This window comes from Myxocyprinus asiaticus, chromosome 36, assembly GCF_019703515.2.
Source record: "Myxocyprinus asiaticus isolate MX2 ecotype Aquarium Trade chromosome 36, UBuf_Myxa_2, whole genome shotgun sequence".
NCBI lineage: Eukaryota > Metazoa > Chordata > Actinopteri > Cypriniformes > Catostomidae > Myxocyprinus > Myxocyprinus asiaticus.
The window spans coordinates 15,361,659-15,389,117 of NC_059379.1; the positions used below are offsets into that span (position 1 = coordinate 15,361,659).

General features: G+C 42.6%; 2 pseudogenes; one reads left to right on the forward strand and one right to left on the reverse strand.

Moving 5' to 3' along the window:
- The first annotated feature begins 103 nt into the window (after window positions 1–103).
- LOC127426809 (SH2 domain-containing protein 4B-like) lies at window positions 104–21,010 on the forward strand (annotated as a pseudogene).
- A 1,560-nt stretch (window positions 21,011–22,570) lies between these two features.
- The window catches only part of LOC127426810 (ribosome biogenesis protein BMS1 homolog), a 42,413-nt pseudogene continuing 37,524 nt past the window's right edge, over window positions 22,571–27,459 (reverse strand).

A 27,459-nucleotide genomic window follows, 5' to 3' on the forward strand; every position in this document is an offset into this window, starting at 1 on the left:
AGTCTGTATTTTCTAGGCAAAGGTATTCAGATCAGAAGACTTAGGAGGGAAATAAACCTGCTGATCTTTCTTTACATCTGTCCATCACAGGATCACTGTCAAGATGATGCAGCAAAATGTACAGGATTTGTACACTGAGCCTGACCTGCTGGCTGAGCTCAACAAGAAACAGAAACAGATCCTTTTCTATAAGATTAGAGAGGAGCAGGTGCGACGTTGGAATGAGAGTGAGAGCAGAGACCCAGACCAGCTGTGCACAAGAAGAGTGAGTTCACAGTTAATTTTGTTCAACTTGCTATAATGAATTAATCATGCTTAAAGTTTTGTATTTAAATGCAGTGGCTCCAAAAAATTTGGACCCTTAAGTCACACAAAAAAATGTATGAATGTCATTGCATTAAATAACAAAATATGTGCCATTTATTTTAAAGGATAGCACAAGCATATTTTTTTCAAGTAAAGCACTACACAAAGTTTGTTCAGGTTTAAATAATGAAACAATCAATGTACTTTTCAAAATCAAGTCTAAAGTATTTAGACATTTTCTGGTTGTCAAACTTAGTCAAACATGTCTTTATTTATGTAATGAACTACACCTTACTTCATACATCCATTAAAAATCACCTTGAGACCAGTTAGTTAAAAGTAACTAATGAAGTTATAAGAGAAATTAGTTCTCAAATGCAGAATTTGTTTGCAGATAGCATTTGATTTGATATTTTGTTTATATAATGCAATACAATTCATACATTTCAAGTGTGGCTTAAGTAGCAAAAAGCGTCTGAATATTTTTGAGGTCACCGTATAATGCAAAATGAAGACATATTTGCATACAAATTGTATTACAAGACAAGTTTTGACCTGGTTAAGTAATTGCTTGCATATAAATGGTGTTATTTTGCCATTTAAAGTAGTTATTGTGACATACAATGTGACATTCACAGCCTCTGAGAAAACTATTTCCTCACAGATTCTGTGAGAGAAAGAGTGAGACCATGTCTGTTTCTCGATGTGCGTTCTTTTGTGTTCTTACGTTCTCGTGGACCGAGTACCGAGAACGCAAGAAACTACCCGGATGTGTCCTTGAATTCAAGGATGCATTGGATGTAGTAATGGGTCGTTCATGAACGATTCATTCATTTTGAATGAATCTTTTATGTGACTCAGAAGAACGAGTAGTCTCAGAGAGTGATTCGTTCATTTTGTGTTGGCCATGCATGCGCATTGCACAACCTCAGGTTTGTTACGTGAAAACCACATAGGTGCTGTACAGGAAACAGAAATTATTAGTTCACCTTTCAATTCTTTTGGTCAGAGTCATTCGTTCTTTTGTCATGTGACAGCCGTATAATGCTATGCATTGCTCACACAGGAAACAGAAATTATTAGTTAACTTCTCTAGTCATCAGGTCCGAGTCGTTTGTTCTTTTGTCACATGACAGCCGACTCGGACAAGAAGATTCCAGAGGTGAACTAATCTTTCTGTTTCTCATAATTTGTCCTTGGCTGCATTATAATATTTTCCTTATTGGTACTATAATCAAAGTTTGTGTGAGTAGACGTGTTGGGGGGGATTTGGCTACTGAAAATATTATATTTTCATTTAATTCTGCTCAAATGAACGAAATGAACGAAATGACTTGAATAAAGATTCATTCATTTTGCTGAACGAGACTCAAAGATCCAAGTCAGTAAAATTATCTGATCTTCCCATCACTAATTGGATGGTGACTTATGGGCAAGAACTTGGTACTATGGTGGCAGGCAAAGGACATTTATCATTTTGTTTTGTTTTTTCCTCAAGAGTTTCCCGGTGTAAGCTTGCGAAAGTCTGACGGCTCGTGAAAGTCGTTATACTCCGTCAACATTTGTTGTTTTTTTGGGCATCATTTTAATACAGTAATAAACATGGAGAAAACGAGTGTTTACAGACTTTATTCTTTTAACGTGTCACTAGTCCTGCAAAACCTCACTGGTGTGATGATATTAATGCTGTCACTGGTGTGAGTCCCGAAGTTCTCTCATTGGATTCAAATGTTCTGTGACAGTTAATTGTGCAACAGGAAGATGCGTTCTACGTCCTCCTGTCCTTCCAAATTCATTCTTCCAAGGTAGCTTGGCAAGACTGATGGTCTTCATAAGAAAACAAGTCCGTTATCTGCATTCTTAGAATTGAGAAACACCCCATGTGTCTGAAACAGCTCCCTATGTCATGAATCAGTATATCCAAAGTCTTTCTAGCAAGTCAGTTCACTGTCGGCCATTTTGGAATGTTCATGGCAGTATATTTCTAGTCATGACAGTGCAGCTCCTATCTAGTTGAATGGGAAAACACAGAAATCTCAAAAATGGTTGGTCAAGATTACATTAAAAAAAACGTCCTGGTTACTTGTGTAACGTTGTGTCGATGTAGTGACACTAGGGGTCACTCTTGGGAGCCCGAAACACCTCTGGTCTTTGAAAAAAGGCCAATGAAAATTGGCGAGTGGTATTTGCATACCACTCCCCCGAACATACGGGTATAAAAGGAGCTGGTATGCAACCACTCATTCAGGTTTTATGCTGAGGAGCCGATATAAGGTCCGGCCATTTCAGCGGGTAGTTCAGCATTGTGGCAGGAGGGACACAACGTCTTGTTCCCTCCATCAGGGAATGGAGGTTACACAAGTAACCATGATGTTCCCTATCTGTCACTCACTCGACGTTGTGTCGATGTAGTGACACTAGGGGTCCCTATACGAAACGCCACAATTGGCTGAACTGTGTTACGTGAACTGGCGGTGTGTGGTGGGCAGACTACTGTGTGCCTCATAGCCAGCACACCAGGTTGACACGTAACCTCCCCCAACGCTGTTATGAGTGTCGAACAGCCCTTCAGGGACAAGTCAACTGCCCAAAAGATAGAGACAGGCTAGCCAAGTCGTGGCCTCTTATCCTCTATTTTTTTTTCTCTCCCAAAAAAAAGAGGATCTTGAGCCACGCCAGGGCAGGATGTGCCAGATAGCTTCCGTCTGCTGCTTCACCGCCGAGAACTGCTGGGCAAAGTCCTCGACGGTGTCGCCGATCAGGCCAACCTGGGAAATGGGGGCGCCAAGGAACCGTGCCTTGTCAGCCTCTCCCATCTCGACCAGGTTGAGCCAAAGGTGGCGCTCTTGGACCACCAAGGTGGACATCACCCGCCCGAGAGACCGCGCCATGACCTTCGTCGCCTGGAGAGCGAGGTCGGTTGCCGAGCGCAGCTCCTGCATCAATCTCGGGGCGGAACTACCCTTGCGCAGTTCCTTTAGCGCCTTGGCTTGGTGGACTTGCAGGAAAGCCATGGTGTGCAGGGCGGAGGCGGCTTGTCCAGCGGCACCGTAGGCTTTGGCCGTCAGGGACAATGTAAACCTACAGGTCAAACTCGCCGTGAGACGAGCTGGCGGACTCATCCGGAAGCCCGATCGGGACAGACGAGCGTGCTGGGGAATGGGAGGTCCGTGGGGGGATACCCGGCGGAGGTGGTCCCATTGGGGTCCCCAAATTGCCCCCAGTGCTAGCCGCGCTGGCCTCATACCCATAAGTAGAAGGACCAGGGCGAAGAGCCGCGACCTCATCATTGCCATGGACATGTTCTCGCAATGAGTACATGACCCATCCATGAACGCTATCTCCGTGTAGGCAGCGCCCAGACACGAAAGACAGCGATCGTGACCGTCAGAAGGAGAGAGATAATGACCGCAACCAGGAATAACATACAAACGGAAAGGCATCTTTAAAAAGACGCGTCTTTAAAACTATGTATGATTGAATAAAAGAGTGTCACTGATTGAATCTTTGCAATGACAGGTAATGTCCCCTTGTTTTCAAATGCACTTTCATTATCTTGTTGCGTTATGTTCACGCTATTCAAATTATTTTGTCTTTATCTTATCTGAATATGCACTGATAGGTTTAGAAAGTAGATGGAAGATGCTTTCCTTGCTTGCTATCATCAAACTTTCTCCCTTTCGTGTCTACGCCCAGGTGAACACAGAGGCATTCAGTGGCTTCTGGGCTTGGATGGAGAGGGATTGGTGTGGGTAATGGGGGAAGTCCTGGGGGACAAGCCCTTTGAAGACATTGTGGAGGAGTTGATGCAGGCCCAGCAAGAGGCACAGGAACTCCGGTGAGAAATCCGTGGGACAGGGGTCGAGGGGAGGCTGTGAGAGACTAGAAATGATAAGATTTGGTAAAGAGTGAAAGATGCAATTCAGCTAAAGATTGAGAGAAAGTAATAATGATAGAAGTACAGAGAGATGGAAAGTGCATCACTCATCCCCTGCTGAATTTCCTGAGGCATGTGAAGGAGGCAGAGATTGAAAAGAAGTTTCGAGATGCCATGACGAAGGAAAAGGCTCACTTCGTGGCTGAGAAATGGAGAGAGGAGACGAATGACAGAAATGCAGCCAAGCAAGAAGAAGAGGAAGACTGCATTAGAGAGGAGCTGAAGGTGGGTCTGACTGGTGCGCCAGTTCTTTTGAATATATGGCAACAACAAAAAAGGATATTTTGAGAGGGCGACACAGTTCTAATCAAAACTTAATCAAATGGGCAAAGCATGGATCTAATTGCCTTACTTTCAAAGTATGTACTGAATTTGATTAACTTCTTGGCTGTAGATGAAGTATGTTCTTTATGTATGCAGGTGTATAGTGTAAATACATTTCCCAGACATACTACATCCACCATGTTGGCACTGTCCTTTGACATCCTCCTAACAGCAACCAAAAAAACAATTTACAAAGATTTTAAACAAGTACAGTTTAACCACAAGGAACAAATTTCCTGTTCTGATAGCACTGCCGTGTGGTTTCTCCACCATTTTTTCCCAACTTTTTAAATATGGCAGCTTCTTAGCTCACAATTCAAGTCTCAATTGGTTGCAGGATCCAAGCAGATTCATTATGTCATTGGGGTATTTTTCTTTGGCGTCAATTTTACGTCAAATGTATTACGGTCGCAGAAAAAAAAAAACATAAATCATAAAATTAAAAACACATTTATTTTGAACAAAATTGAAAAATGAAAGCAAAATCATAAAAATTTAAACAAAGCAATATTTTGCTCATATTTTACTTTTTATTTTTATTTTATTTTTTTATACACTCTTTTTCTTTGCTCCTGTTTCCAAGTTCTCCACTTGTGATTCCAAATGTTACAGTTAGAGTGTTTTGCATGAAACTTGGAAACAGAAGCACAAAAAAACACTGTGCGCAAACAAAACATGAAAATATGAGCAAAAAAAAAAAAATGGCAGGGAGAGCAAAAATCAGAGTAGTATATATAAGGAAAACATTAATTTGTTTGCATTTTGCTTTCATTTTTCTGATTTTTTATATTTGTTCCACTATATTATTTTTTATGTGTTTTAAATGTGTTTGTAAATCTGATGCCATATTGTTCACCTCCTGTACCATGAATATTGAGTTTTCTGACATTCTACTCATTTGCCGCACAGCTTTTTGCATACTGTGTGACAGTATGTATGTATATCTCACTGCCTCAATTGTGACAACATTGCCCAAGAGGTCAAATACTAAAGGGTTCTTTCATCTAGTCTTCAAAAAGGCCTTTAAATATGGTCTCATAATAGAGACAGAGGCTTAATTACTATGTGTTCCATGTTCTAAGAGTGAATTATTTAAAAGTTGGCAACCCTGCAGAATGTAGATAGCGATCTCTGAGAAACAAGGCCAACATTTGTACGGCTGATCTTGAATGGATTTGAGAGTGCTGAGGTCTGGGTTAATGACACTGTCCACCAAATTAATCATTAAGATTGCATGTTTAATGACACTGAAAATGGGACAACTAAAGGAATCTAAAGTGAAAACTTCTGTGCCTTTGTGCTAACCAAGGTGATTCATTTTCTTTTTCTCGGAAATTTGAGGAGGAAGAGAGACAGACAGGTGAGGAAGAAATCCGCCAAATGAAGGAGCGGAGAGCAAAGGAGCAGTACATCTCTCTGAAGCAGGAGGAAAAGAGGAGCGAACACGATGACAAAGAATGGCAGGACCAGTGTGAGAGAAACAGAGGTAATAGGAAAGAAAATGAGTAGATGGCTGCTCTAATATAAAGCAGCTTATTTCTACTCAAATCTTTCTCTGCTTCCCACAGTGTGACACTCCAAGGCGGCAGATGAGGAGATGAAATGCAAGGCACGGTGGGCTAGAGATGAAAACAAGTGCCAGTCTCTGCAGACTATCGAGAAGGGCCTGGTGGCTGGGCTCAGTAAACTGTTTCATAAGACTCGTCTGAACAGCTCAGGTCACAACCGACGCTACGGCACAGTCATCGAACATCAGGCCTATCCGGCTAATACCAGCCATTCAACAGCAGCCAGTGCTGGCCCACTTACTTCGGTCCATTACCAACGCAGACAAAACCATCGTTATAGCAGTCCAGTGACACAGTCGCTCACAGAATGGTAAAATCAATGATCAAATCAATAAGCAGTGATAAATGATCTAGACCATTCCCCTTGTATTTATTTCCTTGTCCAAATATTGAGGGTTCATTAATGTAAATGTATGGATACAAGCAACACCTGCTGCCCAGGTTACATTATACTTTCTGCCCCAAATGTTTTTACCTTCTGTCTTAAAAGCTGTTTTACTCAATATTCTGATGTGGTTCCAGAGCATGAGCATATTATTGTGCAATTTTCTCCTATTTCCATTCAGCCCAGTTTGGATTTGTCCACCCAGGCCAAACTCTCATGAATCTATCATCTGCTGGTTTAAAGAGGAGCAGAGACTGAGGCGAGCGAAGCAGCAACTCCATCACACCCTGGTTCCATGGTGGGGACAGCTAAATCAATAGATTTTTTTTCCTTTTTTTTTTTTTTTGCACAACATCTCTTTTTGCATAATGGCCCTTTCATATGACTTGCTTCAATAAAAGAGTCATACGTCGCTCTGACCTCCACATGAAAAGCATTCATTCAATGGAAGGGTGAATTTATCACATTTCTTCCGCAGCAAGAAATCAAGAAGTGTCCATAGTAGACAATAAAAACAGGTATTTGAGCTTAAAACAGAAGTTCTAAGTCCTGCCGATTGCTTTGATACATAAAAAAAATAAATAAAAAAAAGTATTCATCTGGCCTTACTAATTAAAAAGGAGCAGAACAAATCTGTGTGGAAATAGTTTGTAAAACCTCTCCTATGTGAATGTCACATATACTGTTTGTCACATTCACTTCAATTTGACAATTAAGGTAAGATTGCATTTATGAACAATTTACACAAATTTCTTCTGCTCAAATTTCAGTAAGACCCGACTGACAAGAATTCATAAAATTTTACCATCTCGGGATGCTATTGGTGATTATATATATATATATACAGTATATACTGTTTGTAGCCGGTGGGTTGAAAATAATCACCACAGAACACAAAAATATATTTTTGGGGTTTTATTCTGATGGCTGTATATTGTATTTAAAAAAATAAATAAAAATAAATAAATGGTAAATTTAGCAAAATGAAGCACTGTAGAATGAAAAACGGTAATGAAATAAGGTACAATGAAATACAGTAGTATTTACACATGTGTGCACCAAACGTGGTCAAACTCCACACATGCAATCCATAAGCATCCCAAAGAATTCTCAACCGATGAACAAAACCAGGAGCTCTCCTGCACCACGTATGCTCTTACATCTCCATCACTAGAGAGTACTGGAAAGCAGGCATTGCAAAACACTGGTGTCACAACGCTCCTGTCTTAAAGGGGCCACACCCAATTTATGACCAGAGTTAAATTACATTAAATTTCTCCACTTGGCTACATATTTAAAAAAAAGTCAGGGAAAAAATACATTCATTAATCAAGATTAATATGCCTACAGCAACGAAAGAATGGCATGGTTAAAAAACTGTTACCATATATGAAAAACATTAATCCTGATTTCAGGTTTCATAAACTTACATAGATTTAATAGATTTCTCCCTCATTTAACACTAACTATATACATTATAACTTAAGATTTATAAGTTGATAGATTCCTGAGTGAAACTCAACGAACGATCCATAATTTTTTTCCAAACAGTTGAATGAAAATCTGACAGTATGAATATAATATACTCAGTCCGATCACAATTCTTCTGTCTGAATCTTTCAAGAAAAAGCAAGTTTTTCCATTATATCTTTATTGTGTATTGTTATAAAGTGTGTAGAAATATGAGACAAGGGAGTGGATCTAAGAGCAGCTTTAATGAAACTAAGCAAACACAAGAAACACTGGAAACCAAACACGAGAATTCAAAAACCACGAACACAACAACAAAATGATTGCCTTTATAGGACAAGAATTACAAAGACAAGGAAAACATGAGGACCTTATATAGCCTACACAAATGCTAATTGGATAAACAAGACACACCAGGGAACAATCAAGGGAAACAGAACAGAGACAAGATAACAGAGACAAAATATTGCTTCAAAATGAAAGTCCAACCTCCTAGCGACCTCTATTGGCCACTAGGGGAAAGTCCCTACATGACATAGCCCCCATGACCTAGTGGATCTAAGAGCAGCTTTAATGAAACTAAACAAACCATTGCAGCCTATAAAGGACAAGCACTGACAAAGGCAAGGAGAGCATGAGGGCATTACATACACAAAGACTAATTGGGTAAATGAGTCACACCAGGGAGCAATAAAGCGAAACAGAACAGAGACAAGACCCCAAAACATGTCCTTATAATAAAAGTCCAACTTCCTAGCGACTTCTATTGGCCACATGGGGAAATTCCCTACATGACAATTGTATCTTCCAATCATCAAATGTAAGTGGCTCTGGTTTTAACCATTTTCATGTGATCATCTTTTTGCTAGCCGCTCCTATCAAAATAAATGTTACCCAAATGCATTGTATCACTATTTAAAGGAATTACCACCCGAAGATAACTACCTAATTATTTTGCATATCTTGCCAACAGGGAACAAGTAGAGGGCATTACTAAAAAATATGATAGTGATTGGCTTCATTTGGCCTCTGTGATCTCCAGTAGCCCATATCTAACCCCTGATGTCGTTTCTGTGAAGTTGTGACAAATCTTATGATATTGTTCCAGCTAAGGTCTTAGTGACATTTAATTAGTTTAATTAGTTCTGAAGCACATGATGAAAGGATCCAGTCTCATTTCAGGCTGGGCAGCAACCAAGCCTGAGCGAAGTTGAACCTTTTTGTCCTGTTAAAGTAACATGTTGACAATTACTAGTTACAGTAAATGTACCTTACAAACATTCCCTGGGGTAACCCTGTAGCTGATGCTTCATTCCATATAGAGTTTAATGCATTGGACAATGCTTACTCAAGTAATGTGAAAGGGCTTTGTGGCAGCGGGGGCTTGGTCAAGCATCTCTCCGGGGAGAGAGAAAGCGGTAAGGGCACTTACACCTGAGTTAAATTATGTCTAACACCTGTTTCCAATTTCAGTGAGCACGGGGAGAGTGGCATAAATAGAGCCACACCGCAGGTAGACGAGAGAGAGCCTGGGCACCAGAGACCCGATTGTGGAGCGAAGAGTTTACTGCAAAGTTGAGAGTTTGTTTTGTGAAGTAGTTTGTGTATTTTCAGACTGACTTATTGAACAATGGAAAAGCCCTGAGAGTGTGTATCTGCTGCAAAGAGGAAAATAAAAACACTTACCTGAACCAGGAAATCTGCTTCTCACCTCCTCCTTCCACTGAGAAGTGTTACACTGGTGCTGAAACCCGGGAAGGAGGAGGGATTCCCGTCGCAGAGTCCTCGACACTGCCGTTCACCCAGGGGAGCGCCGCTGCCATCCGACGGGGGACGGAGTAGCCCGACCACCCGGACGCGGGGAACGGCCGCCATCCGTGAGGTGAGTGGGGACGGGACTCCCCGACAGCCTGGAGTGAGGGAGCCACTGCCAGGGGCGGAGGAGTGCCCTGCCGTCCCCCAGGAACGCGGAGGGGTCGAGAGAAGAGAATTACAAGCAGCTGTACTGTGTGTTTATGGTGGTGTGTTTTTGTTTAAGTTGTTTATTAAATTATTATTTAAGTTGTCAAGCCGGTTCTCGCCTCCTCCTTTCCACTGAACCCCCTTACACTGGTGCCGAAACCTGGGATTAAGTTTGGTTGAAGATGGATGAAAGTCGCCCCATAGAGTTCTCCCAGTTGGCGGAGATCCTCCAAGCCCTCGCTGGCCTACATCAAAGCCATCAGCAAACACTGCTTGAGCTCCGACAAGATCAAGATCGCCGGTTTGTCGAGCTCCTACGCGCTCAAGCCGAGGACCGGCAGGCAATCCGGAGCCTCCTCAGCCAGGAGGCGTCCCCAGCCGTGACCCCGGACACTCACACGCCGTTACCCCCACCCGCATTACAGAAAATGGGGACAGCGGACGACCCCGAGGCCTTTCTGGATTTGTTTGTGTGGACCGCCGAGATCTGGGGCTGGCCGCTTGGCCAATGGGTGGCCCGACTTATCCCACTGTTGTCCGGGGAAGCCCAGATCACGGCTCAACAACTGCCAGCAACAAGTCTCCTAGCCTACGGAGATTTAAAGAGAGCCATCCTGCAACGGGTTGGTCGGACTCCGGAGGAAAGTCGTCAACTCTTCCAGAGCTTGAAGTTGGAGAGCTCCGACCGCCTGTTTGCCTTCACCCAGCGGCTCCGTGACTCCTGCCGAAGATGGTTGCTAGCGGGGGACCGCGACGTTGACGGGATTATCGACCAGGTGGTACTAGAACAGTTAATACATCATCTGCCAAAAGGGATGGCGGAGTGGGTCCAGTGCCACCACCTGGCGTCGCTGGAGGAAGCCGTCCGGCTTGCGGAGGACCACATGGTGGCGATCCCGAGGGCGGAAGAGCCCTCCTACACTCTCTCTCCTCCTTCTGTCTCATCCCTCTCCCCTCTCGTTCTGCTCTCTCTCCAGGTCCCGTTCCTGCCCCACGCAGACGAGGAGGACTTCAGCCCCTGAGACCAGTTCCCCGGGTGCAGGGAGGCGACACCTTCCCCTATCCCAATGCCCCGCCGCCCTCCCCCTCGGGGGGGGGGGGCGCCCACCGATGCAAGTGCGGAGACCCGGGCCACTTCCAGGATCAGTGCCCTCTGATGGAGCTGGGGACGGTGGTGCGGGTCTCTAACCTCCCACAGGCTGCCCCCGACCGGGCCGGAGCGTACCGGACACCAGTAAGTGTCAAGGGGGTACTCACCAAGCGTTGGTGGACACCGGGTGTAATCAAACCACTATCCACCAACACTTGGTCCAACCCGAGGCATTGGTCACAACTAAAACGGTGAAGGTGAAATGTGTACATGGGGATATTCACAAGTATCCGGTGGTGACCCTGATGATTAAATTTCGGGGGGAAAAGTATAGAGTGGAGACCGCGGTTAGTTCCCGCCTCACCCATCCGCTGATTTTGGGGACTGATTGGCCTGATTTTAGAGTTCTATTAAAGGGAATTTGCGCGGATGGGTCCTGTATGAAGTTAGGGAGATGTGAAATGTGCGATGCTCTGGCAGGGGAGGCGGAGCCAGGGCCGTCCTCGACAGCTCCACGTCATAATGACGAGAGAGGGGAAGAGGCTGCAGCCCCTCCCCTTCTCAGGGAATTCCCTGAGGGGGATTTCCCTTTGGAGCAGTCACGAGACGAAACCCTCAAACACGCCTTCGACCATGTGAGAGTCATCGATGGTCAATGACTCCAGCCGGACATCATCCTTTCATAACCCTATTTTGCGATTATAAATGAGCGGTTGTATAGAGTGACGCAGGACGCTCAGACTAAAGAGGATACAACCCAACTTTTGATTCCACGGAGCCGTCGGGAAATGGTATTCCAGGTGGCTCATTATAATCCCATAGCAGGTCACTTAGGAGAAAGGAAAACACTGAACCGTCTAATAGCCCGCTTCTATTGGCCGGGCATTGGCGGCGATGTTCGCAGGTGGTGTGCGGCGTGCCGTGAATGCCAGCTGGTTAACCCACCAGCCACCCCAAAAGCGCCATTGCGCCCTCTTCCCTTGATCGAGGTCCCCTTTGTGAGAATTGGAATGGACCTCGTCGGGCCATTAGAATGGTCAGCACGCGGACATCGCTTTGTATTGGTCCTAGTGGACTATGCAACGCGATATCCGGAAGCAGTGCCTCTTCGCAACATCTCAGCACACAGTGTTGCGGAGGCACTCTTCAAAATAATCTCACGGGTGGGGATTCCGAAAGAAATCCTCACCGATCAGGGCACAACGTTTATGTCACGGACACTATGCGAGCTGTACAAGTTGTTGAGTATTAAATCGATTCGCACCAGCGTGTATCATCCTCAAACGGATGGCCTGGTGGAACAATTTAATAAAACCCTCAAAAACATGATTCATAAGTTCGTGCACAACGATGCTAGAAATTGGGATAAATGGCTCAACCCCCTGTTATTTGCTGTACGAGAGGTCCCGCAAGCCTCCACTGGCTTCTCCCTATTCGAGCTGCTGTATGGGCGACGCCCACGCGGTGTGCTTGATGTATTGCGAGAAGCCTGGGAGGAGGGACCTTCAAACAGTAAAAATGAAATTCAATACGTTCTTGATCTTAGAGCAAAACTCCACACTTTGGGGCAGCTAACACAGGAGAATTTGCTCCAAGCTCAAGAACGACAGCGCCGACTGTATGACAGGGGAGCTCAGCTAAGGGAATTTGCACCGGAAGATAAAGTGCTTGTATTGCTTCCCACATCGAGCTCTAAATTACTCGCCAAGTGGCAAGGACCCTTTGAGGTCACACAACGAATGAGAGATCTCGATTATGAGGTGAAGCGAACCAATAGAGGGGGCGCACGTCAAATATACCACCTCAATCTCCTGAAATTGTGGAGGGAGGCGGTTCCCATGATGTTGGCTATGGTAGTTCCCGAGAAGGCGGAGCTCGGACTGGAGGTGAGTTCAAAACATAAACAGTTCACCCCGGTCATTTGAGGAGACCACCTCTCACCGAGTCAACTCTCGGAGGTTTCTAGGTTGCAACAGGAGTTTGCGGATGTGTTCTCCCCTCTACAGGGACGTACAAACCTCATCCATCACCACATCGAGACCGAGCCGGTGGTCATGGTACATAGCTGCCCTATCGATTACCCGAACACAAGAAGAAAATCGTTCGGGAAGAATTGGATGCAATGCTCGATATGGGGGTAATAGAAGAATCCCACAACGATTGGTCCAGCCCAGTTGTTCTAGTGCCTAAGAGCGACGGGTCTGTACAATTCTGTGTGGATTATAGGAAAGTCAACGCGATGTCTAAATTTGATGCGTATCCAATGCCTCGCGTTGATAAGTTGCTCGATCGGTTGGGCACTGCTCCATTTTATTTGACATTGGATTTGACGAAGGATTATTGGCAGATCCCCTTGACACCAATTTCCCGTGAAAAAACCGCCTTCTCCACACCGTTTGGATTACACCAATTTGTGACACTTCCGTTCGGTTTGTTTGGAGCCCCGGCTATGTTTCAGCATCTCGTGGACCAAATCCTTAGACCACATTCAGCTTACGCCGCTGCCTATTTAGATGACATCATCATTTATAGCAATGATTGGCAGTGGCACATGCAACATCTGAGGGCAGTTCTGAGATTGCTGCGCCGAGCGAGACTCACAGCGAACCCAAAGAAGTGCACGATTGGACGGGTGGAGGTACGGTATCTGGGGTTCCACTTGGGCCACGGGCAGGTGCGTCCCCAAATTGACAAGACAGCGGCGATTGCGACCTGCCCGAGACCCAAGACCAAAAAGGGGGTGAGACAGTTCCTGGAGCTGGCTGGCTATTATAGAAGGTTCGTGCCTAATTATTTGGATGTCACCAGCCCGCTGACTGATCTCACTAAAAAGGGAGCTCCAGACCCGGTCCAGTGGATGGAGCAGTGTCAGCGGGCGTTCACGCAAGTTAAAGCTGCACTTAGCGGGGGGCCGCTTTTACATTCACCTGACTTCTCTCTCCCTTTTGTTTTACAGACAGATGCTTCAGACAGGCGGCTGGGGGCTGTACTCTCGCAGGTGGTGGGGGGGAGCGCCCGGTGCTGTACATTAGCCGTAAACTCTCCTTGAGGGAAACCAAGTACAGCACCGTAGAAAAGGAGTGTCTCGCCATCAAGTGGGCGGTCCTCACTCTCCGATACTACCTGTTGGGGCGGGCCTTCACCCTCTGTTCCGATCACGCCCCACTCCAGTGGCTCCACCGCATGAAAGATACCAATGCCCGGATCACCCGTTGGTACCTGGCTCTTCAGCCGTTTAAGTTCAAGGTGGTCCACAGACCGGGGGCGCAGATGGCTGTCGCCGACTTCCTTTCCAGGAATGGGGGGGAGTGGTAGGCAGGCCGGATGCCGCTGGCCTGAGTCGGGTGGTGGGGATATGTGGCAGCGGGGGCATGGTCAAGCATCTCTCCGGAGAGAGAGAAAGCAGTAAGGGCGCTTACACCTGAGTTAAATTATGTCTAACACCTGTCTCTAATTTCAGTGAGCACGGGGAGAGCGGCATAAATAGAGCCACACCGCAGGTAGACGAGAGAGAGTCTGGGCACCAGAGACCCTATTGTGGAGCGAAGAGTTTACTGCAAAGTTGAGAGTTTGTTTTGTGAAGTAGTTTGTGTATTTTCAGACTGACTTATTGAACAACGGAAAAGCCCTGAGAGTGTGTATCTGCCGCAAAGAGGAAAATAAAAACACTTACCTGAACCAGGAAATCTGCTTCTCGCCTCCTTCCACTGAGAAGTGTTACAGGCTTTTATTGTTTTGTTTTGGAAATTGACTAAGAAGTTAGAATGGAACAAAAGGGCAGAAATCCCTCCACATGAAAAGTCATCATAGTTTAATGGGTACAAGCAGTAGTTTAATCGCTGCAATGAGGGAAAGATATCTACCTTTTTCCTGGGGGTCATACTGGGGGAAACGAATATGGGTGGGTCTTCCGCCGGAAGTCGTTCTATAGCATTCCCTAGCTCTGGCTGCAGTCATCTTAAGATCCTGTTTACAGCTAGTAATAAGATGCGTTTCAGATGATCCAATCGCAAAGATCAGTGCTAAATATAGTTGTAAACGGGGTACAAAATGTTTTGTGATTGGATCACAAAAAACACATACAGAGGAAGTCAAAAACCACATCGCATTTGAGGTTTAAAATGGCGTCCTGGTGCGTCCAAAGCACTACCTCTCACCAGTCAATCACCCACCGTACAAAAGTTTACATTTTCATGCGGATTTAAAAGGAAATAACCGTCCGATCGGAAAACTTGAAAAAGTGATTACATACCCAAGTATGATAACTTCACAGCTCTTCAGTGTGTCTGTCTGATTTGAACATGTAGGGTGACAAGATGACAAGCACGCACAAGGTATTTCACTAAAACAACCAATAATTTTGCTCGAAATGTTGCGTTTGTGCTTAGATTAAATCTCAGCTGCATCTGAGAGAAACAGCGTGCCGGTTTTGTTCTCTTTTTCTTTGTCTTTATGACTTTTTAGCAGTTTATTATCATTCAGTAACACACTGATACAGTGATTGATGTATGTCCATACAAAATCATACAAGCTCTCCTCAAAATCCCAACACCACAACGAAAGAATGAATTGACGTACACCACAACAACAGCTGTGTTAACTTGACAACGGAAGTAACGCTCATATTTCTCGCTAAGCATCAAGGGACTTAGGAAAAAGGTAGATTGTTTACACTGAGAAAATATGAATAAAAGAGTCAGACGGGGGGAAGAGTCAGACAGGCAGACTCGATAATTCACAGCTTGTGCCAGGTTGATTGGAGCCACAAAAAGTGGCCTGTGATTGGACATTGATAAGATTATCGAGTGTCTGAGTGATGCTATTTGACCAGGCCACATGAGAGCAGTGCCAGCGCCCCTCTAAGATCACAGCAAAACACCTGCACTTCCTGGTACTCACAGCTGCACTCTCACTGCATATCTCTCTCCACCCATCTGTCACTCCACCTCATTCTGTCTCTGGCTTTTCCTCAATCACCATTTGTCTTTCTCACAGTCACCTCTCTCCTCTCTCTGTACTTCTGCAGGAATAATATCATGGCAGGTGATGAATGCCACAGAGGGCTTTCTCCTGGTCAGAGTGAGTGAGAGGATCTGGGGGTACACTGTGTCCTATCACACCGCCTCCGGCTTCAAGCATTTCCTCATCAACACCTCAGGTGATTATTACAGCTTCTTAGGTGTTGACCAGAACCTGTGCGCCACTTTAGCTGACCTCATCGACTTTTAAAAGGTAAGCTCAGAATGCTAGGCTTGAGCAAAGTCTAAATTTAAAAACATACTTCCCTTTCAATTCATGAGTTGAAATTTGTATTGAATTGGCCTCACCCCACTGATGTTGACTTGAACTGGAATGAAAGGAAGAGGAATTTGCTGAACTGAATTGCAAAGAAATTCAACAAATCACTCAGCAGAAGACTTTCATGTCATTGTGACAAAATAAAAATGTTGTGGTATATTACAGCATTCTGAAAAATGAAATGGTGTTCCACCCTGGTGAATAAAATGAGTTCATTCATTAAATTAAATATATATTGCAATGTATGGGGCAGTGGTGGCTCTGGGTTCCTGACCAGAAGGTTGGCGGTTCAAGCCCCAGCACCGCCAATGTGCCACTGTTGGGCCCTTGAGCAAGGCCCTTGACCCTATCTGCTCCAGGGGCGCCGTATCATGGCTGACCCTTACACTGTATATGTGAAAATGTATAAATGTGTGACAAAATAAAAAAGGCTTCTTCGTATGTAAATTAAATTCAAATTTCTATAGGTAGCATTTAAAACAGATCCATTTATTTGTCTGTCTGTAAGGCCTATAACACTATAAACTTTTTTTCCCATCTTTCAAAACATGCCTATTTTATTTAAAGGGATATTTCACCCAAAAAAGAAAATTCTGTCATTTGCTCACCCTCATGTCGCTCCAAATCCATTTGACTTTCTTTCTGCAGAACACACAAAAAAATCTCAAATTTGACTGTCCGGTTGGCTGAATTCAATACCATGGCAGTATATGGCAGTACTTTAACGTTTAATAAAGCACTCGAAAGTATCATAAAAGTAGTCCACGTGACACCTGCGTCATAAATATAAAGACTTCTGAAGGTATACAATTACTTTGAATGATGAACAGACTGCAAATTAAGTTATTGATTCTCAAATCAAATCCATAAACAGTACTGAAACCCAATATGGCAGGTACTGTAAGTTGTTAACTTAAAACCTCATTGGTTCTTCCATGTCTCACATCATAGTTATATGAATTTAAATTCATTTCAATTGTACTTCATTCAAATTCGAATTCAAATTCAGCAATTAAATTGGAATTTGAAAAGCCTTCTCAATTCGGAATGGCGCAAAACCCTCTTAGACACTTTGTCTTGTTACTCCAAAACTTTTTGCTGGAACCTTTTTCTGCTCTCCGAATAGTAGTCTACACGTGTAACATGGCTGACAAACATGCTCACAGGGCAGTCATAGAACCCATGGGGCAAGAGTTACGTAGACGTGGCGAGCACACCTGTCCTTCCATCTGTGCATTTGATGGAGAGAATTAATTAGGTTGCTAATGTCTGGCTGAGACTGTCTGTCCCAGAACTGATGTTGATGTCTTTGGCTGATGATCTGCTGTTCTTCCAGGAGGAGTTTATTTAGGTTTATTTGTGGTTGGTCAAGCTTTTCCCACAATTTGATTATTCAGTAATTGTAGGTGATAGGGGTGATCACACAACTTAAAGCATTTGAGATTATTTCGGACCCTGCAACAAATATGGGTAACAGGATATGATGTATAATACTTCAGGACTTGTTTTAATAAGATATAAATAATAAAAAAAATTAAAAATGTAAACTCACCCGCAACACCGCAAATCATGCAGCTATGAAGTTTGTCTTCTTATTGAGATGTAAAAAGATGATATTTAGATCAAATATCAGTGTTTCAGTCTTTGTCAAATTATGCAATAATATGGATATGGACTTTTTGCAATATGGATTTGCTTGAACCTGAACTTTGGTACACTGTGGGTCAATGTTTGGCTGGTTAGCATCAGCTTATGCTGGTAGAAGCTGTAACTCAGCATTATGTGGACAAAAAACATGTTTTTCCTTTAAAAGCCATTCAAAAGTATAGCCATTTACAGTTTTCTGATTTTTTTTTTTTTTTGCAAGCAACATAGAAAAAAAAAATCTCAAAGGACTAATTTAACAGCCTGAAAGAGATATACAGTGTGTATATATATATATATATATACAGGTGCATCTCAATAAATTAGAATGTTGTGGAAAAGTTCATTTATTTCAGTAATTCAACTCAAATTGTGAAACTCGTGTATTAAATAAATTCAGTGCACACAGACTGAAGTAGTTTAAGTCTTTGGTTCTTTTAATTGTGATGATTTTGGCTCACATTTAACAAAAACCCACCAATTCACTATCTCAAAAAATTAGAATATGGTGACATGCCAATCAGCTAATCAACTCAAAACACCTGCAAAGGTTTCCTGAGACTTCAAAATGGTCTCTCAGTTTGGTTCACTAGGCTACACAATCATGGGGAAGACTGCTGATCTGACAGTTGTCCAGAAGACAATAATTGACACCCTTCACAAGGAGGGTAAGCCACAAACTTTCATCGCCAAAGAAGCTGGCTGTTCACAGAGTGCTGTATCCAAGCATGTTAACAGAAAGTTGAGTGGAAGGAAAAAGTGTGGAAGAAAAAGATGCACAACCAACCGAGAGAACCGCAGCCTTATGAGGATTGTCAAGAAAAATCGATTCAAGAATTTGGGTGAACTTCACAAGGAATGGACTGAGGCTGGGGTCAAGGCATCAAGAGCCACCACACACAGACATGTCATTGAATTTGGCTACAGTTGTCGTATTTCTTACCTGGGCTAAGGAGAAGAAGAACTGGACTGTTGCCCAGTGGTCCAAAGTCCTCTTTTCAGATGACAGCAAGTTTTGTATTTCATTTGGAAACCAAGGTCCTAGAGTCTGGAGGAAGGGTGGAGAAGCTCATAGCCCAAGTTGCTTGAAGTCCAGTGTTAAGTTTCCACAGTCTGTGATGATTTGGGGTGCAATGTCATCTGCTGGTGTTGGTCCATTGTGTTTTTTGAAAACCAAAGTCACTGCACCCGTTTACCAAGAAATTTTGGAGCACTTCATGCTTCCTTCTGCTGACCAGCTTTTTAAAGATGCTGATTTCATTTTCCAGCAGGATTTGGCACCTGCCCACACTGCCAAAAGCACCAAAAGTTGGTTAAATGACCATGGTGTTGGTGTGCTTGACTGGCCAGCAAACTCACCAGACCTGAACCCCATAGAGAATCTATGGGGTATTGTCAAGAGGAAAATGAGAAACAAGAGACCAAAAAATGCAGATGAGCTGAAGGCCACTGTCAAAGAAACCTGGGCTTCCATACCACCTCAGCAGTGCCACAAACTGATCACCTCCATGCCATGCCGAACTGAGGCAGTAATTAAAGCAAAAGGAGCCCCTACCAAGTATAGTACATATACAGTAAATGAACATACTTTCCAGAAGGCCAACAATTCACTAAAAATGTTTTTTTTTATTGGTCTTATGATGTATTCTAATTTTTTGAGATAGTGAATTGGTGGGTTTTTGTTAAATGTGAGCCAAAATCATCACAATTAAAAGAACCAAAGACTTAAACTACTTCTGTCTGTGTGCATTGAATTTATTTAAGTTGAATTAGTGAAATAAATGAACTTTTCCATGACATTCTAATTTATTGAGATGCACCTGTATATACATAAAGTATATATACTCTATATACATGACACACTGCAAGGAGTTCTAATATAGAGTGATTAGATTCATGGCATTAACGGCTCAGGTGACTTTCATGGAAAAAAATGTCTCTGGGTTGCATAGTTCTGAGGCTACTTGCACCAGCTAAGCAACTGCCATTGAGATTAATGGGGACGCTGATGTATTTCCCATTAATCCAGGTATTTTATATCTCCTTGTTGGTACGCAGCAAAAGATGAAACATCTATGGATATGTTTGTGTTCTCGCTCTCCTACACTCACACGAGTATTAATGGAACAGTGTAGTGTGACCGTCCCTTAAGCTTGTTTAAGCTTCAAGCTGCACACATTGATAAAGCGCATCACAGTGAATAAAGTTTCAAGTGCTAGTCTTTTCGTCAGTCTCACCGATTTCCAACTTACAGACAGATAAAAGTGCCCCACTATGATCTTGCCTGTTCCATGTCCCTGAGTATCAACATCACCACCTCAGTTAGCTCTCTGCCTTCCCGCACTTTCACACAGAGGAGTACCGGAGGATCAGGTTCCTGTGAAGTGCATGGCTGACCTTGCTAATCTGCACATTGTTCAAGGGGAAGGAGCTATTTCAGCTAGTGACACTGACAAAGCCCTGACAAACACAGCTTTACAGGGGGGTGCAGGATGACAGGCAGAGAAACCGAGATAAGACAACGGTAAAAAAAAAACATGGGAAAAGCAGTTTCAGTTTACCTATATATTTCCAGTCAAGAAAGTGTTTCCGATTGTCATCAGCTATTTACATTTATGCATTTGGCAGACGCTTTTACCCAAAGCGACTTACAGTGTATTTATTACAGGGACAATACCCCCGGAGCAACCTGGAGTTAAGTGCCTTGCTCAAGGACACAATGGTGGTGGCTGTGGGTATCAAACCAGTGACCTTCTGATTACCAGTTATGTGCTTTATCCCACTATGCCACCACCACTCCAGCTATTGATAAGACTGGTGTGTGTTTACGTGCAAGTGTGAGTGTATCTTAGGGTGTATCTTTCCTGTTGCTCTGACCCCCATCTTCAGCAAATGCTTTGAGACTACAGCTCAGCATTCAACACCATAGTGCCCTCCAAGTTTGATGTGAAACTCCGGGCTCTGGGCTTAAACAGCTCGCTGTGCAGCTGGATCCTGAACTTCCTGTCAAGCAGACACCAGGTGGTTAGAATGGGACGCAACATCTCCTCATCACTGACCCTCAACATTGGAGCCCCACAGGGCTGTGTTCTCTGCCCACTCCTGCATTCCCTGTACACACATGACTGTGTGGCAACACATAGCTCCAATGCCATCATTAAGTTTGCTGATGATACGACGGTGGTAGGTCTGATCACTGACAATGATGAAACGGCCTACAGAGAGGAGGTGCACACTCTGACACGCTGGTGTCAGGAGCACAACCTCTCCCTCAACGTCAGCAAGACAAAGGAGCTTGTGGTGGACTTCAGGAGAAGAGACAGAGAACACAGTCCCATCACCACCAATGGAGCAGCTTCAAGTTCCTCGGTGTCCACATCACTGAGGAACTCACATGGTCCGTCCACACTGAGGCCGTTGTGAAGAAGGCTCATCAGCGCCTCTTCTTCCTGAGACGGCTGAGTAAGTTTGGAATGAACCACCACATCCTCACACGGTTCTACACCAGCACTGTAGAGGACATCCTGACTGGCTGCATCACTGCCTGGCACGGCAATAGCACCGCCCACAACCGCAAAGCCCTGCAAAGGGTGGTGCGAACTGCCAGACACATCATCGGAGGTGAGCTTCCCTCCCTCCAGGACATATATTCCACACGGTGTGTGAAAAAAGCTCGGAGGATCATCAGAGACTCCAGTCACCCGAGCAATGGGCTGCTCTCACTGCTACCATCAGGCAGGCGGTATCGCAGCATCAGGACCCGCACCAGCCAACTTCATGACAGCTTCTTCCCCCAAGCAATCAGACTTTTGAACTCTTGATCTCCCACAATCAAAATACATCAGCACTGCACTTTATTAATCTTATTATCTCACACTGGACTGTCATAAATTATATTCTCTCTTAACAACACACTGGCAACTGACTATCAACTGACAGCCTGAATGTCAATACAGTACAATTCAACCTACTGTATATTTTATATATACTATATATACTATTTTTATTGTATAATGTGTATTCTATATTGTATGTGTATTCTATATTGTGTGTATTGTATACTGCACAATATTCTATATTGTGTGCATTGTATACTGTACATTGTATATTATTATTTGTATATTGTGTTGTGTTGTGTGTAAATATGTGTATATTAGATATGTAAACTGTGATGTGTAAATCTGATGTTTTTGTAAATTGGTGTATGTCTCATCACTGTCATGACTGATATGTTGCTCGGAACTGCAACCAAGACTTTCACCCACTACTGCACTTGTGTATATGGTTGTGTGACAATAAAAGTGATTTGATTTGATTTGAAAAGACAGGGTAATAGCCAGCACACAAAAGCATAGCTGAGAAAATAATCTCGCTGCTACAGCAAAATGGTCTGAAGAAAATCTGAGACAAATTTCATGAGAATTAAACAAATTTGTGGGAGCAAACAGGGCCGAACTTCAAAAAATTTGTTTCTGTGGACACAAGCAATCTTAAGGGGGACAGGTACATTACATGACTTTAAGGCTATTAGAGTTGGACTAGGAGCCACCAATATCCAAATGCCAAATTTCACAACATTTGTCCAAACGGTTTTATTTGTTGCCATAGAATAGGAGTCAAAAGTGTAATAATAAGAAAAGAAAAAAAATCAAAGCAATAGGGGCTAAAAACTATAGTGCTTGCCCCCAGTTAACACCATTTAATTACGATTTAGTTGCAGAAAGTTGACAGCTCTTCCAAGAAACTGCTCTCACTTGCCAGTTGAGAAAAACATGTAAAGAACAAAAACATTTAGACTGGAGATAATTTTGGGCCAGACACTTAGAAGTCAATTAAAGCCAATAGTCCTTGGTTGTGCAGGACAATCACAGCATCCTTGAAGACTTCTTACTTCCAAGAAACCAAAACATGTCACTTGTTTAATCGCGAACATCAATAAATCTCGATTAAGCATATAAAGACACTCCCACTATTGAACATCTGTCTATACAATCCCTGATACTGATATATCACAGCACAGTCACTATTCATAGGCTTATCATCAACTTGGCTTCAGCTTAGTGTACAAAACTGTAATTCTGTAAGTCAGCTCAGCAACAGTCAATGGATTTTCTCTGAGTCAATAGCTCACAGCAGCACAAATATACACTCCAACTCAGTTGTTGCTTCAAATCAAGGTTTGAGACAAATCTTTGTGGGTTATTTTGCTGTGCTTAGTTTTGCTCATATTTTGAGGATGAGGGCATGTCACACAACCTGTCCATGTTGGCATCTGCTTTTTTGGCACGTATGCTGAATTTGCTTTGTAATACCGCAGAGTTTGACTGGACACACAGACCATGACATCAACAAAAGGTATGGGAAGCATTTCCTCCCTTTCAAAAGTTGATAAGCTTATTCTTTTCACTATACAAACTATTCACTATAAGGTCAATTGTGTTTTATTATTTGCATTGTTTTTATCATTGTCTGCGACCTTATCAGAGCAAACCTCCACCAGTTGAGAACCACTGCTTTAGAATCCATAGCGGATGCCATTGCATTTTTACAAGCATTTTACCCTGTCATTTAAAGACAAAAACAAACATTAATTTCTTCCCTTTTATCCAGACAAAGTTTTATTTTTATAGAAAACAATGTTAAAACACACACAAGCCATTTCATGTGCCTGGTAAATAGAAAGAAATAGTATCTTTTAAGGAGTTTTCAAGTGTCATGCAACATCAACAGCCCAGCTGGTGTGGGGATTGAGTTTGTGGTATATTTCATACATTCTAACAAAGAATGTAACAGCCCCAGATCCAATGAGCCTGGAGCCATAGTCTCTCAGAATCAGGTAGGAGATGAGGTGGGCTCAAAAACCCTTGGATGTTCCTTTCAGGCTTGATTTAAGTTTCTTCTTTTCTTTCTGTCCCATGGCACGGTATATCTTCTTTCTCTCTTCCTTCTGCCTATTCTGCTTCTCTGCCTACTGTCTCTCTTTCTACTTCAGGAATTCTTTGTGTTTGGCATGATGTTCTGCATGAGCCGCCTTGTTCTTGTATGTGTAGACTGAGCTTAGAGCACTGAGAAATGCTGCCACCTGGTGGATAAGATAAGATGTGGAATGAGCCCTGCAACATTTATGATCAAGATTATGGACACTAGAATCAAACCTCAAAACATTTAGTTTGTTAGGATATAATGTGACTAAAGACATACTTGCTGTTCAGTGAGGACCAACAAATGATCTACTTTTTGGAGTTTAATGGTTAATGGTCTGCTGACAAAAAGATAGCAGGTACAAATCAAGTGGGGACTGACCAAAACACTGGAGCGTTATGGGCTCTTAACCTTGGGTTAAGATAATGTAAAAATGTAATCCCCTGTGTCATCTTTCAGGCAAGAGGATTTCAAGGGGATTGGTTAAGAAATTGGCCAGCAAGCTGTCTGTGGTATTTGCCAGGGACAGGGATTAAAGAAATATAATATTTTGCAGCCAGCACCCTGGAGGCTTCCTTGGTGGATTAACTTTAGACTAATAGTGGATATTAAAAGTGTCTTTGTGTAATGACAGTGAAAAAGCTCAGTGAGTCATAAAGCCAAAGCATATGTGACAGCTCTCACCTTTTTCTCATGGGGCTCTCGTATGACAGCCGGTCTCTTCAGGTCCTATGGGGTTTTGCCCTTGGGCTGTTGCTGTTTGGGTTTACTCTTGAAGGGCAGAGCCTTCTGCAGTTCCTTGGGAATGTGGAGGGGGTTGAAGTGTCGAACTTGTCTCGCAAATGGCTGCAGGGATACAAGGACAGTGTGGAAGATGAGGAGGTTAATACACAGAAAAAAAAACACTCTGAGATAAATATTGATCTCATTGTGGATTCTGGTTTGTTTCATGGTAGTCGAACCACAGAGCTCTAAATTACAATTTAATGTGTAAAGCTAAGGACTATCCAGGGATGTGCAAAATTCCACTAGTCAGTGGGTTGCCTGAACGACTAGGTTGACTAATCGGTCTTAAAGGTGCACTCAGTAATTTTTTGGAGTATATCGCAGTATGGCTTACACTGACACCTAAGGCCTTTTCACACTGCGTATAACCCCAGGTTATCTTTAATCTAAACCCCATTTTTAACCCCGGGTAAAGCAACATTTCACACTTGAAATGTCGAAAGGGGGTTAGCACCACTTTTTACCCGGGGTTATGACACCCTGCTCCGAAGCAGGTTTAGCACCGCATTTGCGTATACAGTATTCAGTAAGAAACGATGTGGTGTTAGAATGTTTAAGAAAGTTGTTTAGAAACAGAAAACCAATAATGCCTCAGTGCTTACCACATTAAATATTCATGCGTTTTGTACAGTCGCTGAAACTTTCACGTGCTGTTTTTACATTTCCCATCTGAGGGAAACCGGTAAAGTGTCAAACAGTGGTGGCAAACGCGACAACTGCCGTGATGCAGAGACAGTATTCTGTGTTTTTGTGGCATATTTCAGAAGATGAAAGACAAACAAAGCTGATTTGCTTGGCGATATTTCCACAGAAGAGCAGAGCAGATCCATTGACATGTTGCATGTCCGTCGCAAGCTGTATTTGTCCAATCATTGTTATTGACACAGCAAATATGCAAATAAGAACGTTAACCCGGGGTTTACAAATGTACAGTGTGAAACATCAGAACATGAATATCCAAGATTCATTATTAATCCAGGGTAAAGTATAAACAGTGTGAAACATGAAAGAGGATGACTCGGGATTCTATTTACCCTGGGTTAATGATTTCAAGTGTGAAAATCCCTCTAGTGGCCTGGATGCTGTATCATTCAAACAGTGGTTTTCAGTTACCAATGCCATTGTAGAAATTCACTATGCAAAGTAAATCAGGATTAATTTAATCCATGAATGAAAGTGACCAACAACAGGGCAGTTACTGAGATTAAGTGAGTAGTATTCAACTGGTCATGTGATGCTAACAGTGTTGGGGAGTAACGAAATACATGTAACAGGAATACGCATTTAAAATACAAAATATAAGTAACTGTATTCCACTACAGTTACAATTTAAATCACTGGTAATTAGAATACAGTTACATTCAAAAAGTATTTTGATTACTGAAGAGATTACTTTGCATTTTATTGTCATTTGTTTAATTTAATATTTAGTCATTTCAGATGGAAAACATTTATACATATAAATGCACATCATCCAAAGAGCGTTTGAGCAGCGTTGAAACACTTTCTTATTATGCATTACATTCATACAAGCAGACAGAGAAGTAAGTTTGAAGTAAGTTTGGAGCAGAAGACATAGAAATTAACCTTGTGTAAATTGTCAACTTTACGCTAAGCTAAAATGCTATTTCTAGCCATTTTACAAGCACGTTACCAGGCACGATCATATTTCACGTTAGATCATAATTTCTTTTTTTCTAGTAAGACCTTTGATATTAGGGCAAAAATCGTATTCTTGATAATAATTTTTGTATTGTTTTCCTGTAAAAATATCTAAAAATCCTTAAAACAAGATCAATTTGATTGATCTTGTTTTAGAAACAACACTGCATAAGATATTTAGGTTTATCAGAGAATGTATTTTTAACAGGTGTATTTTGTTTTACTGTACTGGCAGAGTTTTTATAGTCAAAACAAGTGAAAAAATCTAAAAGTAATCCAAAGTATTTAGAATACGTTACTGACCTTGAGTAATCTAACGGAATATGTTACAAATTACATTTTACAGCATGTATTCTGTAATCTGTAGTGGAATACATTTCAAAAGTAACCCTCCCAACCCTGGATGCTAACATGGCCGCCCCAATGAGGGGACCCACTCCATGTAGAATAAGAGATCTTTTATAAGGTTACTGATATGAGTGGAGTCTTCATCTCACATGAGTGGTCATGATTTTATACATATGTTTAAAAATTACAATTAATTTCTTTAGAAGTAAAACTTTTTAAATGAGGGAAAAAAAATTACTGAGTGCACCTTTAAGGAAGCCCTGTATTAGGGAGAATTTACATGACACGCATTCAAAAAGAGCGAAACAGAATGAAAGAATATGCAAGGTTGAGACGTGTTTTTTAAATTGACATTTGATAACTTGATGCAGCATTTTAAAAACACAATGCTCAAAGCAGGACGCTCAAAAAAAAAAAAAAAAACACTTCCAAATATGCAACACAGCGTCTAAAGATGTCCATCTGAATGTCTTTAAGAAAGCAAAAACTAGTAGCAGCTCAACCTCAGGATTATTACACAATATTTCACACAAAATGCTTACCTTGTACAGGGAGTCCTGGTTGGGTTTGTTGTGGATTCCCAGGTCATGTTTAAGCTGTCCAAGTGTCCTCATACCTGCCCATGTGTTCTTCTGTCCAACCGGCATTAGCAGTGACGTTACTGGATTATGAAGCTGAGGAACCGTGATGGGATACTAGGAATGCAGGAACACGATATCTAAAAGACAATTATACAAACAATCATCATCTAATAAAG